The 17,115-nt window shown below is 40.7% G+C and overlaps 1 long non-coding RNA gene across 1 annotated transcript in view; it reads left to right on the top strand.

Moving 5' to 3' along the window:
* Nucleotides 1-4,153: 4,153 nt before the first annotated feature.
* LOC146444125 (uncharacterized) overlaps nt 4,154-17,115 on the top strand; it is a 90,132-nt gene continuing 77,170 nt past the window's right edge. Inside the window, exon 1 of the long non-coding RNA XR_014848704.1 lies at nt 4,154-4,322. This is a non-coding gene — a long non-coding RNA (uncharacterized LOC146444125). The remainder of the gene's footprint in view (nt 4,323-17,115) is intronic.

Raw genomic sequence — 17,115 nt, forward strand, 5'->3', positions numbered from 1 at the left:
GGAGAGGGAGGAAAACATAAATGCATCCAGAGCTGTTATTTCATGTTAATATGCAGATGTTTTTTATTGGATAAAGACGTGGGGAACCATGTGGAACTTGCTCTCCTCGCTCATTTTGTCCCAGTCCTATTCCCCAGCTTTGCATTATGTCTGATTGTTGCATTTTCTTGTAACCAAGAGTGTGTATTATCCTTGAGGCACCATCTGCTTGCTTTGTGCCTGTCTGAAATGCCACCATGGGACCTGGCACACATGGCCCCTGAATGCTCTGATGACACACATTAATAGCCTGATGAATAGGGCAATTCTGCACTTCCTAGATACTCCTGGATTCAGAGCATGAATAAAACAAACTCCAGCCCAGGGAGCTCCTAAATGCTCTGCAGTCAATAGGAAATGGTGCTGGTTTGGAAATGTAGGTGAAGATTGCAAGAAGGCACGTGTGTTGTTACAGAAGGTTTCTGTTTGGGGTATATTTGGAAAGAGTGTATTTTCTCTTGTAATGCAGTGTGAATTCACAATTCTTCCTGCTCGTTTCAGCTGAGTTAGAATCTGACCCAGCTGTCTTTGAGCTGCAGCTGAATTAGCTCCTGAGTCAGTTATAATCCACTTCTGAAGTGTGATAGGAATCCCATTTTCCCTGACTCATTTCTAGCCTGTCGTCGGTAATTCAACGTGATCGTCTATAAAGATATGACAAACTCAATTTTTCCCCATTACAATTGCCTTCTTAAGCAATAACATTTTTCTCAGACTGTATTTCTTGGTTTGTTTTGCATAGCCCAAAACTCAAAGCCACAAAAGAATAATCAACAATATTTAGGACTTTTGGAGGCCACACTTTGTGGGGTTGGGTATGCCAGCAACATTTTCTACAATGCAGTAGAGCAGAGATGAAGCATTTCCAAAATCAGGCTTATCAAAGGTATATCTATTTTTAAAGACAAAAAAAAAATTATATATATTTAAACCCCCATGTTTTCTGAATCAAAGCTGAATTCTGTTTGCTCCAAGCTTTCCATTTTCTTTCAAAAAATTTAAAAACACAGCTCTGAACTTCAGCTATGAAAAGGGTGAAGCATCATTGTGAATGCCTGTAGGAAGGAAAAATAGGACACCACTTGAGGGCAGCAAATGCTCAGCTTCTCTCTGACAATATGGCAAAGTATCCTGAGGAGGCAGGAGACTCCCTTTATTTTCCATTCATTTATCTTGTAGTTTTTGACTTGTCTTACAAAGAGCATTGTTTCCAAATAATTGCACAGATAGAAAGAAAATAGATTTTTTTTTTATTGCTGCGGAAAAAAAAAAAAAAGGAAATTTTGTTCTGGGTTTTAATTTTTCCTTGGAATTAAGTAAGCATATGAAGGTTTATGGAAGTTTTTTAAAAGTGGAAGAGAAGGGATCTAACAACAGAAACTCATTTTCAATAAGTAAATCCTAGAAATTATATATGCCATTTGTGCAAAGTCTTCACACTAGAAAATATGGAAAAAACATATGACCTCGAAAAAAAATATTCAGTATAAATGATAATGTGAGATCATGTAATTTTCAGATACCTAAAGAATGAAGACAATGTCAAAATACACATTTGAGATGTCAGATTAAATCTGCACAAGAACCTTTAATCCTAGCATAGAATAAATTCTTACAGAACTCGATTTCACAACTGTATCTTTTCCAAAAAAAATGCTCACTTTTTAAAATGCAGCAAAATGATAAAACACAATCCATCATCTGGAGCTAAATTTACGCCTTCATGTTCCCTTAACAGTTTTAGAATTTAGATGCCAAGTAGAGATTTTTACCAATTAGGGTAACAGGCTGATCAGCCAGGAGGTTATTTGGGAACTCAGTGGAGAAGCCCATGGGGGTTTTTTTGTGATTCATGGCGATGATGGAGAAATACAGATTTCAGTTTAGTCCTTTACTTTCTTCCTAGTGCCATCTTTCCTCAGCTGACTCATTTTGCACCTTTTCTTGCACCACTTGCTGCCTTCTCTGCGTAGATCTTTTGTTCTCATTGAATATTTCCATTTCTCAGCCCTGCAGTTTGAGCTGCTCCCCCTCAGCCCCTCATTCCCTCATCCTCTCCCGAGCTCCTTTTCCATGTCAGCTGGAGTTCTCCTCCTCCCCCTTGCTGGAGCACCAGGATGGGAGCAACCAGAGTGCACCAGAAATCACCTTCAGCTTCACCTCCTCTGCTCAGTGCTGCAGCACCCTCAGCTTGTTGGGAGATGTCAGGGCAGGGATGTCCTGCTCAGCCCCAGCAGCTGTGACTGGGAGTATTTTGGGACTTTGGAGTCTTGTACAGCACAACCTGAGCAGATTTTCACAGGGCTGCAAATACCAGCACTGTTTTCACCCACATCTTTGCTAAACCTTAATTTCTGCTCAAAAGCACGGAGTTGCTGGAGAGTTCTAGTTTTATGGTGGTATTTATTTTAATGTTAGAGGAAAAGTGAAGTCAATTTGCCATTTTCAGAAATGAGTGAAAAGCATAAGCCAACTAAAAATATATCTGCATACAGAAATAAAATTCAAATTCAACGCTTAATGCAATTCAGCACCATAATAGGCAATTTCAGTTCATGTGAACAAAGTTGATGAGATTTAATTGAAGGCAGGCTTATGTAATTGAAAATGTAAAAGGTGTCTTACCTGCAGGTATTATCATTGGTGTTACCTCTGCTCTGTTTCTCTTGTCTGAGGTCACATTTTCCTGTGGATGCACAGGAATATTGAAAGGGGATAAATGTCTCTCTTTCACAGATGTAAACCCACCACTCAGAAAGACTGATGGTCAGAGTTTTCAAGATTTGGCAGTGCTTTTACATTTTTAAATTTTCAGCTTTTTTTAATCCAATCTGTGAGAAAGAAACTGTCTTTTCCACAGTGCCTTTACATTGTCCCTCCCACTGAAAGTAAACTGGGGCTTGCAGACCACTCTTCTAAAAATCAGGGTTTAGCTGTTTTAGATGAAGTCTGCAGGAGCTGGCCATTACTGAAATGCTGCTTTTTTACCCTATCTTGCACAGGAAATCTGTTTCAGAGCCAGAAATACAGATTGAATCTCAGGACTTCTACACCTTTGGTTCAGCAGCAAGACCATCTGTCACTTCTAATTCCTGCTATGAAAAAGATGATCTAGTTATCTTTGATGGAACAGTTCTGAATTTGCAAGCTACATTCTTCTCCTTTTCCCCAGTTAGATTTTCCTCCCCTCCTACATACTGGAATCTCTGTTTGAAGGTTTGGCTTTGGATAAAGCTAAACCCCAAAAGAATTATGCGTTTTTAATCACTGTCTCCCCACTGGGTATGACATAAACTTGCAAAACATGCTAACCTCTCTCACCAAAGCAGTCTTGACTTGGTTCCAAAAGGGAGAGAAAGCAGGTGAATTCCTTGTCACTTTAGATTTCACTAAGGATATGCAGAACTTTTGCTCCATTTTAAGCTTGATATATGTTTTGGAAGGTTGAAGATTTATAAGGAGGGGGCTGGATCTTTTTTCAGGCATGTCTACATCTTAACCAGCATCTGCATATCATTCCAAGGTTTACTTTTAAATCTTCTGGATTCTCACTCAGCTTTGTTTGACTCTTGAAGGCGAAGCACTCTCTCATAGGAGCATTAAATCATGGTGAGGTTCTCTTTTGTAATGAGGAAAAAACCCCCTTTTTTTTGTTTCGTTTGGAGAAAATCATCCTCATCTTCATTGGGGTAAGGATCTGTTTCCTGAGGTCATAAAGTGTTCCATTTTTCACACATGTGTTTTCTTGGTGTAAACTACAGCTAAAAAGCACAGGATATAATTCCATCCTTTTGCACTGTAGGTGAGGGAATGGCTCAGGCTGTTCCATCCAGCTATTGTTTTTTCCCACCCATGTATACATAAACACATTCCTGAAGCTCAAACTCAACTGTGTTTCTGTAGTCCAGGGCATGTCTCTGCTGTTAAATTTTAATGAAAATAAGATTGAAATTTTAGGGATTAATGACCTCTTGGCAAAAACTCAGCTGATATCTACTTTATCTGCACCACTTCTTCCAACCTCCCTTCTACAATGAATAACTGAAAAGGACCGAGGAACCGAGAGCTGTTTCTAGGATACAATGTGCAGCACTTCCTACTCTTGGCTCACTCTAACTTCAACCTCTCAGCTCTGTCATTTTTTTCTGTCTATGAATTTAAAATAGCTTTTGCCACCAGATAGTGAAGTGGAAGCAATAGCATTTGTCCCAGCTGTGAGTGGGATCACCTTGCTACCGTGGTAAAATCGAAGGGGCTGATCTTCACCTGCATTTGGCATTAAGGTAATTTCAACACCTTGCTTATCCTGCTGTTTGGGTAAAACCTTTCCTGCAGCGAGTTCAGAGGCTTTGTGTATGTGTGTGAGAGCACATATGTCTCTGTGCAAAGCATGGCTTCTCTGCATCGCCATTCCAGCTGGCAGTTCCTGGAAAGCTGTCTGCAAAGCCATCCTGCAGCTCCAAAAGCTTCTGCAAAAGGAAAATCATGAATGGTGTGGCCTCCCTCCTGCCTCTCGTACCTGTGCTGTCCTTTCTGTGCTCCAGCATGTGGGCAGAGTGGGAAAGAGTTGCTTATTTTGTAATCCCTCTTTGAAGGGAGAACAAATTCCTTATGGAGCTCCTTTTTTTGGGCCAGTCCAGCTGAGGGGAAAAAAGGTCTTTTAAACTGTGTTGCCACAGGTTCATCTGGGTATAAACACTTTGGGTACATTGATCCATTGTAAACTCCTGGAACAGGAACAGGATGCAGGTATGGTGGACAATTATTGTAAAACAATTGCTGCTCTATATCCAGCCAGTTTACAGCTTTCTGGTGTCCCCGAGATATAGGTGTTGGTTTCATGTTCTTGGCAGCTCTCCACCCCATAAATCAAGGTCCCTCTTTTTGACCACGAGCTGACAGGAGGCTCACAGGTCAATGGTGAGGGGCTGTGGAGAAAAGCTTCCCTCAAACTGGAAAACTGAAAGGATTATATTTTTTTTTTGTCATTTAAGCCTGGGAGACAAACCTCCTCACCAGCATTTTGTGCTTGCAGCACATGATTACTCTGAGATTTAGGAAGCAAACAAACAGTAATCATTAAGAGCAGTTTATTAAACAAAATAAATTTCTCCTTGTGCCTTTGACTAAAGAGCAGGCAATTTAGCTGTTCCTAATTATGAGGTTATGCCTAGATTTTTCTAAACTGAAATGACAGTTTATATACACTGGTTTTTTTTAGGTATGCAATCTTTTTGGGGGGTTTAAACAGATGAACTCTTTGATATCTTCTCTGTCCACAAGTACCACCATGTGCAAGTGATTGAAAATGGTGGTGTATGTGATTGAAAATTGTGTTGTAAATCTTGGTGCTGCTTCTAGCAAATTGCAGAGGCTTGAATACATGGCACAAACCCACAGTATTTTATACCTGCCCTGATGTTTAACAGAGGGGTGTTTTCTCTCAGCCAGTTCAGTCAGATCCACTCCAGGCCCACGTTTGGGATGGCAAAATGAAATAGTTCCCATAGTTATTCCTAGAAGTTAATTAGCTGTGACAGTGGGAAAGTGACCACCTCATGGTTCTTGGATATTTATAACAAGGCTGTCACTTGCTAGGTTAGTCAGGTCATAGAGGAGACAAGAGTGTGAAGTCAGGTTTCTGGCAGCACACAGAGCTGAACCTGCATCATTGTGCTGCCTTGCCATCACTTGGATGTTGGCAGGAAGGATCTCTTGGTGCAGAGTTTGTAACACTACACCAGCTGAGATCCCTATCTTTGGGAAATGTGGCTTTGCTGCGCCGCAGAGCTCTGTAGGTGCATCTGCATTTCCTTCATCACATGCCTTGGGAGTTTGGAGCGGAATTAATGAAATGGAGGTGTCTTTTCTGCTCCTGATTCATGAGCTCAAGGTCAGACTTGCAGGGGCAGAGCAGAGCTGTGGCACAGGGAGGGGACAGAGGACAGGGAGAGATGTCACAGTGCCATGCTTCAGCTGTGGTGACACCATCCTGCACCCTGCTATCCATCTGCACCACATGTTGGGTGCTTCACGGGGCACAGAGACAGCAGTTTTGGGGTTTTTTTGCCTCCACTTTATGCATGTTGTGCCTCAGGACTTACTGTAGCTATGCAGTTCCCTAATGCATGAGGAGAGGTTTGTTTGACTCTCCAATTTTGCCATGTAATCAAGACTTAATGTGCTAAATGTGTTCACTGTAAACTGGTATCAGCACAGCTGAGCATGACCCGAGCAGCTGGGAATATTTCTGAGAGTATTTTTTGTGGATTTGAGAGTTAAAAGAGCAAAAGAGTTACACAAGCGGGGGAAAAAAAATCTCCCTCAAATTACATGTTTTGTGCAAATCAGTGGTATTTTATTGGTAATGATAGGCTAACCTGGAACAGATTATTTCAAAGATCTGTCTCATTTAGAGTACCATTTATAAATGTTGTCATTGCTCAGAAAAAGAGATATCTCACACTAAGAAAATTATGAGTTACCATCATGACAAGGAGAAAGCACAGAAGTTCATTTCAGTCTGTCTGTCATTATGATCCTTCAGTTTTAGTAGGAAAAAAACTTTCATACAACTTCAGCATGATTTGCAGAGTGTCATTTCTCTATTAAAATTTCCTGCCCATAAATAGTGTGCCAAATGTTGTAGTGGGTTTGTCATCTGCCCAATATTCTTCAGAGAAAGCAGCTGACTGTTGGCTTCCCTAATTATTTCTTCTTCTAATATTGTTTCCTCAGAGCTAGCTTGAAGGGGGAACAAACCCCAACTATATATATATATAATCAAGTAAACCCAGACATTTCTGTAAAAAAAAAAAAAGCGAAAAAAAGGAAAAAAAAAGAAGTAAAGGTTTGGAACAAACAAGTTTCATGCAAATTTTTCTCTTAAAACTGGCAAGATTTCAATAACCATTTTCTGAGAAGTATTTCATTTTATTTTATTTCATTTCATTTTTATTTTATTTTTTCATTTTATTTTATTTTACTGAAAGGTGGGACACTGCTTTTTGCATTGCTACAAATTCCTACTGGAGAGCCAAGCTGGGAAACTGCCAAACTTCTCATACCTGCAGTGACAATGGGGAGCCATATCAACACACACAAACCCATATTTAACTAAACTGTTCAATTGAATTCTAATCTCCATCTAATCACTAAGGTTAAAAAAAAAAATCTCCCTATTCATGCTTTATTTCTAAAAAATACCTTTATGAGGTAATACAAGTACATGAATGGATGAGAGACTCAAGCACAATACACTGTCTACAGAGCTAAATGACCTGGGGGGGTCACATTCTATTAAATATCTCACCCATGAAACTCTCAGTTAAAAAGAAACTTTAAATGGAGTTTGGAAAGTCACTGAAGGGCCTTTCTTGTGGGTTCTCAGGGTAGAAGGTGATACAGAGGTGTGTTTTTGTTTTGCTTTGCTCCAAGCCTCTGTAAGCCACACAAATCAATGAGATTACAATAGAAGTACCAGTGGACACCAATTCATGTGCAGTTGGGTACATTTTCTGTTCAAAACAGGGCTGCAACCTCCTGAACAGAGCATGTGTGTGTATTGTAGGGTATAGGGAGACCTCTCAGCCTTCCTGCTGCAGGGCTGTGTGCAGAAGAAAGCATCTCATCCCTGAGATGAGGCTTGGCATCTCTTGTGTGACTGCCAGGACCCAAATTATATTCTTCTCAGTATTGCTTAGTCAGAGAGATCACAAAAGGAAAGAAGTGCTCCTTCCTCGACTTCTTTGGGGTCATATTTGAGGTTAATTATGGGGGAAATGTGGGGTTCAAACACACAGTCCTCAAGTCAGGACTTGTAACACAGCCCCTCCTCATCCTCTGTGAGCTGAATGGTTTTACCAAGGCAGCACTGATGTTCCTGGTAAAAGCCACATCTGGAGCAGGTATCTACCTGTTAGAGAACCAAAATACAATTTCCTATGAGGATTCTGTGGAAAAGTTGTGAAGAACAAGGCTTTTGGGTGCAGCTGGATCTCAAGCACAGCTGCTCAGGTCTCTCGTTCTCCAGGATAGTGATTGCAAAGCAGAAAGGTCTTCCCTGGACCACCTCCTCAAAGTTTCGGGTGCTTACCTTCTGGGTCTGAGTTTTGCAGACCCTCAAGGCCAGTCTGATCTGTGCTAATAATTGGCTGAGGCATCCCACAAAACTCTCTGAGAGTGTGATGGCTCCTCTTTTCTGATTTCAAGAAATTCCTAGCAAGTAGCTCATTCTCCTTCTGGCTTTCCTCCCTGTACAGCAAGGCAGGGTGTTTCCTTGATTTAACCTGGCAGTGAGAAGTACTGGCATGTACTTTTAACTGAAGAGACTCTCCCTGACCCAAGTTTTGTACTTGTTTGGAAACCCTGGCAGCAAAAATAATTTCCCAGTGTCTCCCCATTTGTCCTGTTACTTTACCCTGTCTCCAAATCTCACCTTTTTCGGTGTGAATAGGCCAGTGTGACCTCCTTGGCAAACACTTGTTGAAGATTAGAGCCAACCAAGTGTTGTGGGGGGCTATCGAATGTCTCCGAGGTAAGGCATGCATAAAACATGAGCGCAGAGTCGTAAATAACTCGGCTCCTCTTCATTTATTTTAAAATAATGACGGTTGTTTAACTGGCTTAAAAGGGTTACTCTTTCACCCCTAGCTTGTTCCCAGCACCGTGGGAAAAGGCAGGAGCACTGTTTAGTTTAAGGGATGTATTCATGCAAAACCTTTGCTGTACCTTCTGGAGGAAGCTGGAGTGTTTCAAGAAATAATGAAGGTGTGAATCATCACAATTCTGAATTGTCTGATAAGGAAATCTTTTAATCTCTCGTAGTAATGCAAGGGCTCCGATTGCTGCAATTCTCTTTTATAAATTGTGCAATAAAACATGGAAAAAATTATTGCAAAAGAATCCAGGATTATCAGCAGTCTTTTCCTTTGATATCAGTATTTCTGACCGGTGTTCTTTAAAGGCTTTTACTTGTTAGTTTAGTTTTGGGAGACAAATAAACTAATTAGTGCTCTTTCTTTTTTTCCTCATTTTATGGTCTGTTCTTGGCACACTTAGAAAACATTTGAGCTTGAACAGTTAATTTTCAGTTGTGCCCGTTAGCAAGAATTATTCCCATTTTTCAAAAACAACATAAGAAAACAACCAGGATGAGATACTGGTTTCATTAAAAGTGTGTGCAAAGGATGAGGTGTTTCGTTGCTTACGTATTTTTATTTTTTTTTAATTTAAATATATTTTAAGTATTCAAAACGTACTAAAAAATATTCAGTTTTATATGTGTGTGTTTAGTCAACAAAACCCTCAAGAGTTCCATTTTCAAAAATATTGTCATTGTTTCTGGAATTTGTTCTGTGTGTTTTCACGGGACAACATCTATGGTCTTTCACCAAGATTTTATGCTTTTATTTATACAAAAACCACACAATGCCATAAGATGTCAAGACAGTGAACTGCTTGCTAAGATTTAGGCTTTTGGGGAGTCCTTTCAAGATCAAGAAGGATATACAGTCAAGCAAATAACTCAAATTAGAAACCTCAGAACCCATCTTTGATATGTGACTATTCTCATAATATACAATAAGACCGTGATTAAGCTCTATCATATCATTGATCACTTCCTAGGCAGCAGATACCCATTGGCTAGAGAGGAAATCAAACATTTATCCACTGGTACTCTGACTGTGCATGGTAAAAATGTATTTATTATATAAAACAAAGTCCTGCCCTAAAAGATTGGAATAGTGGAGCTAGAGAGGAAGAATGAGCTACAGCCATAAAAAATACAGTGTGAAATATTTGGGTTGGATTCTGTGCTGATTTACTCACCAGCTCCTTGCTCAGGTTGCTGCATGTCCTCTCAGCCTGCCCTGGGTGGGAGCTGCAGAGCAAGGGGCAGCTCTGCTGGGTGCCTTTGAGCATCCTCCATGCACACTAGTTTCCAAAGGCTGCAAGAAGGTGGAAAAGCACTTTTTAGAAACAGCATGTCCACTCACATTTTGGAAGTTTGTCGGATTTTTTGATTGCTGGAATACCTTTTACAAATATTTGATGAGCGTGTGAAAAAAATCTGGAAAAATTGCATTGATGGTAAGATTGCTCATGATGCTTTAATTATTTGGTCCATTTGCTTCACGCAGGAAGTTATTAGGTAAAATACCTTTGTGTGCAGATTAAAGATGTGTGACACACTGGCTAATTGTCTGGTTGTGCAGCTCAGATGAGATTTGGGCTGCCTGGCCTCTGTTACCTCCCTCTCTTCAGACGGCTCTTTACAGCCAGCAATTGGCTTGGGAAACAACACACAGTCCAGACTCTGCTTGTGTGTCAATCATGAGTGATTTCTTCCTACAAATAATTCCCAAACTGGCTAGGAAACCACTTTGGATGCTGGAGGGAAGAAGCCAAGTGACTGTGAGCTGAGGGGGGTGAGTGAATAGCTGAGGATGAGGTCGGTACTGCCATGGGGAGGCCACCTCTGCCCAAGGTCCTGGGAGTGGTTATGTCTCATGGGACTCAGAGGTGTGGTAGACTGACAGTAAGATATCCCTGGGAGGGCAAGAGAGGTCCTGAAGATGAGCTGAGACCCCATTGCTGCTGAATAAGGAGATCTCAGTATCTCAAGTGGTGGAGGCACATTTGTGGAAGAGGAAGACTGACGGGAATGCAAGAAGTAGCTGAACCACAGCATCTACCTGGTTTATGAGCTGTCCCTGGGCTGAATGGGAGGACTTGACAGGCCTGGACTCTCATGGGTCCTGAAGTGTTGAGATGGTGAAGGATCTGTGAGGAGAAAGGATTTCCCTCTGGAACTCCCAGCTGGCCCTGCCTGGAGCTCTGTGATGCTGGACTGAGGTCACCCTGCTGCTCTCCTGCTCTGAGCACATTTGTGGGCTCATGGTCCCTCTGACATTGCTGCAAAAATGCTATGGATGCTTGTGCATGTGGGATCATAGAATCATAGAACTCTGTCTATAATGGGCTTTAAATACCATCTGATTCAGATACAATCTCATGGAGCATTTTGGACTGTGTGTGGATTGCTTGATTTCCCCTTGGGTTTCTTTAAACTTGAGGCGATGGCACAGCAATCTAGAGATAACCCAGTGTAGAAAAATAATAGAGGTGCTTCTGTTGTTCCCTTGCCATTTTTACTTCCTTTCTTTTTCTTCGAAACCACCAGTTATTTCCCTGTAGGGCTATGAAATAACAGGAAACAAGAACACCCCAGCTAGGCAACATCTCTTCTGCAGAACTACGGGAGATCACATCCTGTGAAAAGGTTAATGAGGAACTGAGACTTTTTTTTGGTCAGGATAAAGAGAATTATTCGCTTCCTGGTGCACTAGAAGAATTCATGAAACCTTTTAGGAAATGGCATAATGTATTTTTAGTGTAAAATGAGGCTAGAAAAGAGTTGCAAAAAGCTGTACCATCGGTCCTGGATTTGATACATCCAACATTCAGCAGCTGCAGGTTTTCTTGCTTTCTTATTTCATTGAAAAAATGAAAGAGAAGTCCTCCTCCATGCAGAGGACTTTAGAAAATATCCTTCTTTGCTCGTTTCCTCATCAGATTCTCCCTAGAAAGTGCTAGTGCTGGACATTGACTCTACTAGACACCAGGCAGAGTGAACAGCTCAACCTTCACTTTCCACCTCTGAGAGGACTTTTGTGGCTCAGTGCCATTGCCATTTCCCTGCCTTCCTCTCCTGGCCCACAGAAGCTGCTTCCAGGGCTGCTATTATGCACACTCAGAGATATATTTTTTTCAGTCTCTGCATTTTAATTACACGTCCTCCTTTTCAAAAGGCTGGATGTTTTGAGATAATGAAATCTTTCCACAGGTCATGCTGCTTTCCCTTCCTCTGGATTCCTCTATTAACAGAAAGCTACCGGTTTCCAGAAGGAAATTGTCTTGATTTCTTTATAGCTTCAATCTGTTCTCACCAAAGCCTCACTGGCAAACCTTCTGTTTATTTTTCAGGGATACAAAAACGAAGCCAAATGCCATCAGGCAGAGATCAGCACATATACTGAACCACGAGCAAGGCCTGGGGAGCCTAGTTAAGTAATTCATTACAGCTTCTTTGAAATTCCTCACTAAATAGGTTTGAGGTTGTTTTTTGCCAGAAATGCTAGCTTGCTGAAGTGGAAACATTTTGTGGCAATGTACCAATTTCTGTTATCCGGAAGACTATTTTTGGGTCCCAGGTGAAATTTTCTGGGGAGAAAAGGAGGCAAAAACGGATTTTTTATCTGTAATACTGTGCTGAAAAAAATGTAGCAACCATGGCTTCTGGGCTAGAATTGCTTTTAATTGTCTGAACACATCTGGGTAGATGGACCTAGCTCTTGGTTTCAGGTGTCTAAATGGAAAGTCATTTGAAAGAGGATTGGAAGGGGGTTGGGCTGGATGATCTTGAAAACCCAACCAAGTCAAACCAGCCTGTTACTCTGTGAAGTCTGTATGTTTGTGATGTGTAATTACTAAATGTTCTTATTTACATCTGGTTATGAAAAATAATGTTGGAATTGAGAGGGCTGTCAACCTGAGGAAAGTAGAAGCTTCATTTAAGCCTAGTATTTTCATAAGGATTTGAATTCCATGTCATGATGAAGTGTGACATTCCCTGTCACAGGGCACAACGTTAATTCAGTGCTCAGAAGGCACTTAAAAACATCAGAGAGGAAGATCTTGTCAAGAAGTATCAGCAAAAACTTCTTTTAGTGTAAGAAATCACTGGAAACTGGGCAAGTGTGTTGAATTAAATCCATGCCATCTTTACCTTGTCCTTACACCTTTCTCTGGGAGAGTGGTCACTGTCCAAGCCAGAAGTCTGGGCTGAATGAATATTTAGTTCAGTCTGATGTGGTGGGGCATTTTATGCTATTTTAAAAAAAGTTTCCATGAAGGCATCAGAGAAAATCATTCCTGCCCCCTTCAGCTGTGCCTGCTCTCTGCAATGAGCACTGTGTGTCTGTAGCTGCACTGGCTTTTGCAGCTGAGATCTTCCACGAGGCTCTGAAGGTGTCAGTGAAGGAAAAATGATAACAGAGTTATGAGGAGTGCTGAGGCTGGAACAAGACCAAATACCCATCAGCATTCCACTGGTTTTGATCCATCACTGAAAGTAAACCAAAATCAGGGATCCACACTAATAAAGCCATTCAAATACCTAAAGCTCACCAAAATATCTTTGAGTAAAATGTCTGAATATTTTTATAATCTGGGTTATAATGAAGTCAATGAATAACATTTGTGTTAAATCAGAGAGTTGATTTGGTTGATTTAGGCTTGATGGGACTACAGGAAAGTTATAGTTACTCTAAAAAGATTTAAAAGATCACATGGTTACCTTGCATTTGAAACATCACTGTGAACTTACCTCACAGTGCTGTTGTGCTGCTTTGTGCTGATGTCACAGGCAAGGACACAAGCAAAAAAATGAAGTAACTAATGATGAATGCTTGTACTCCAATAAAAACCAGATTTGCCTTGTATGTTGATTATGATTTTATTTATAAGTAGGACATATTCTAAATAATAATATTAAATTATCTGCTTTGCCCAACAGTATAAGTATGAAGTTCCAGGTTTTTTGCTTAAATGCTGAGTCCCCATCTGTTGTATCCATGGTGACAGCAAGACTTTTGTTCTGATTCTTTTTCAAATCAGTGTTGTGATTCTTCATGATTTTGAAACTGCATTCCAGCAACTCTAAAAATTAATGGTTAACCAAACAATCTCAGCTTTAGCTCAGTTATCTGTGTGCATGCACCCATTATTAAGTGGCAATCCACCTCCAGCAGCAAACTCTTTCATTGTGGTTTGGGTTCTTGTGTTGTGTCTGTAGGGATAGGATAATCTATTTGAAGAAAATCTGATGAAACTGCACCAAAGCTTTCTACATCCTTTATTGGGAAATATAAAGGTCAAGCTCTGTGTTTGTGGGAATTACTGCCTTTGTGGGAATTACTAGGAAGGGGAATACAGCCTCAGTGGTAGGAGTGAGCAATAGGAATGAGGGAGTGGGGTGATAAATCAGAGGAATACTTGCTGTAGTAGGTATCTCTCTTAATTACAAGAGCAATTTGCTCTTGGAAAGATAGTTAGGGTTTGTCTGTCATTCTATCTTTTGTGGAAATCTTTGGTTAAAAACCCCACAAACATAATGTAAAAAGATGTGACTATAGGGAGAAGAGAGATTATAAAGGAAGGGTGTCCCTATGTACAGGTTGTGGAGGGAAGGAGCAAGGAAGGCAGGAGGTACAGAAGGGTGTGCAGAAGAAATACTTTGGAAAGCAAGTGAGAAATATTCCCAGTTTTGATGGCTGTGGGAAGCTTTGGTTGTCCACCCCACATGATGGATGACAAGGAGCATTATTCCAATGGGACCAGCAAGAACCTGGGTTAGCCCAGAGTGTGGGACATGCCAGTGGGAAAACCAGTGTGGGACTGCTACATCTCTTCCTCTTCTGTCTAGGGACTTTTCCCCAAGCTTGGACTGAATCAAATTAATACATATCTGATAGGAAACTTGAAAATCTTGCTGGTATTCATCAGGAGCTGCAGGTTTTCAGAAACCTTTTATTGACAAGCTCAGGCTGAACAAAATGAGGAAGTATTTCAGAGATTTGCTGTGCTGTAATTTGCCCTTGAATAAAAGTGAAGCTTAAAAAAGGTTTAACAAACATTCACACTTTTCATATACTTATCTGGGGTTTTGGCCTCCCACTTGGCTGTATACACTGAAGGTGAGGAGGGAGAAGCCTGCAGTGTGATTAATCTCCCTGACAAGGTCACCTGGATGAAATGTTCTTGACTGGAATGGGGCAGTGAAGGCTCTGCACTGATGCTACATATGTGGTTTGTCATTAACATACATTTACAGTGATTGACAGGTAAACTGAAATCTTATTCCTGTGACTGTGCAGGGCTTTTAAAATTTCAAATAAGCAGCTGAAGTTTTTCTCTGTTTCCTCTTCAAGTGAATGTGCAAAACATTTGGCTCTGGCCATTCCTCACACTTGCCATGAGAGAGCTCTTCCCTGAGCCAGTGATGACAGAATGTGGTCCATTTTTTAAATGAGGATTTGCAAACTCAAACACATTCACAAATCAAGTTCAGTCAGGGGATTCCTCACATTCCTGCCCTGAATGGCCTCCAGACTCCATGAAAAATACAACTGGCCTGCACTCCATATGACCATGTTTTTTTTATTTTGCTCAAGGGGACATCAAATGATAATCACTGTCAGCTGGTTTCACAAATGACTAGAAATTATTCTCAAAGTCAGTGCTATCAAGTTGGAAGGCTTCTAATACATCTTATGGTACTTCTGATGTACAATAAGATGTAAAAATACCTCCCTTTTTTTACAAACAATTTGACTGATGGAAGAGATGCTTTTAAAATTTGACACTTTAGTTGGTGGACTGGCAAGATGTTCTGCAGGACATGATCAGAGTTCAAAACGAACTTGATCAGACAGAAAGATGAACAGAGAACTTGTTAGAGGGATGAACAGGTGAATAAACAAAAGGATGTTCAATGTACCAACTGTGCCATTTAGGAAGGGGAATACAAATGCCAGGTGGGTAGAGTCTGCTACCAGCAGTATGGAAGAGGAAGATATAGAGATGAGAGTGGAACACTGTTTTAGTCAGCAGCATGGTGTTGCAAAAAATGGAAATGCCACCCTAGGCTGAAATTGAGTTTTAAATAGTTTGTAGTCTTAAAAGTTCTTTACCAGTACTTCTGTGATAAATGCCTCACTTAGGTCTGATGACCATTTATCCTCTGCATAGTTGCTCCATTTATTTTTGCAGAGCTAACTCATCCATTACAGCTAGCTCTTAGTAAAGTGAAGCATACAACTGGGAACGTTGGCTTATGGCAGTTGGCTTAAAGACATCTCCAAATTTAATTTGAATTAATTGATACAGGCCCACTGTGGCAGCTCTTAAAGCCCATGTGCAGTGTGGAGTGCCTCATCTCCTTGAACTTGCTTTGTGAGAGCGAATTGTTCAGTGGAGAGAGACAAGGAGCTGCAGAGGAGATCCCACAGAGTCTTCCTGGGTCTCCCATAGTCTGGAGGAGCCCAAGGAAATCCACCAAGGCTAAGGTAACTTTTGTGGCTGCATATATCCTACTTACTTGACTTGACTGTCATGAATTAATGGTGATAACGTGATTTCTATGTTGAATTAATCTGAATTCTGCACTTTATTCTCAGCAGTGTGGACCAAGATAAAAATGATCTTGCACACAGACTCTGATTTTCTTTTTTCTTAAAGCACAAGGAATAAGAAATACAGATATCTTGCTCAGTTTCCCTGAGTTTTTCTTTTCTGTATGTAACTCTTTAGCTGATACACAGTTAAACAGAAAAAGCTTCTTACCTGCGTGTCATGTGTTGCACAAATTTGACAATAGTTTAGCTATTCATTTTAGCTTCTCAGAGCTTGGTTTAAAGTTTTACAGCAAAAGGAAATTTAAGGTGGTTTTCAGTGGAGGCAGAACAGACTGTATGATTGAAAAGTGGAATGAGTTTTAACTGAGCAGTCTGGGGTCCATCTGAACACTACCTTTTTCCTTTAGGAGTTTCACAAACTTCGTTTAGGTATAACCTGTTAATATTTAGTCCTGACTCATCAAAGGAGGGCTGGGCCAGATGACAGCCTTGAAGTGGCTTTATGGCCTTTAATTTCTATGACTTCTTCCTTTCTGTTGCTTATGTCTGTATGACCTCAAACTGCTTGTAGATAAGTGACTGAAATATGTTTCCTTTGCCTCTCTGAGTGCATCATCAAAATGAAGCAAAGCATGGAGAAGTAGGATAGCTGAATGGAGCTGTCAAAATCTAAAAGATTGTCTGTCTGCAGACACCCTCTATGCAGCAGTCTCTGCTCACTGCTTTACTTGCAGAGATAAGCTGGTCTTATCTGGAAATATCTCTGTACTTGAAACTTGTAGGCAGAGCAGATGTACACACCTCCTCATAATGTGGAGTAACCTGTGAGGTTGGACTATCTGGTCTCATAAAGCAGAATCTGTCATCAACAATCTGC

The sequence above is a fragment of the Lichenostomus cassidix genome, chromosome 1, assembly GCF_008360975.1.
Source record: "Lichenostomus cassidix isolate B80296 chromosome 1, HeHo_3.0, whole genome shotgun sequence".
Lineage (NCBI taxonomy): Eukaryota > Metazoa > Chordata > Aves > Passeriformes > Meliphagidae > Lichenostomus > Lichenostomus cassidix.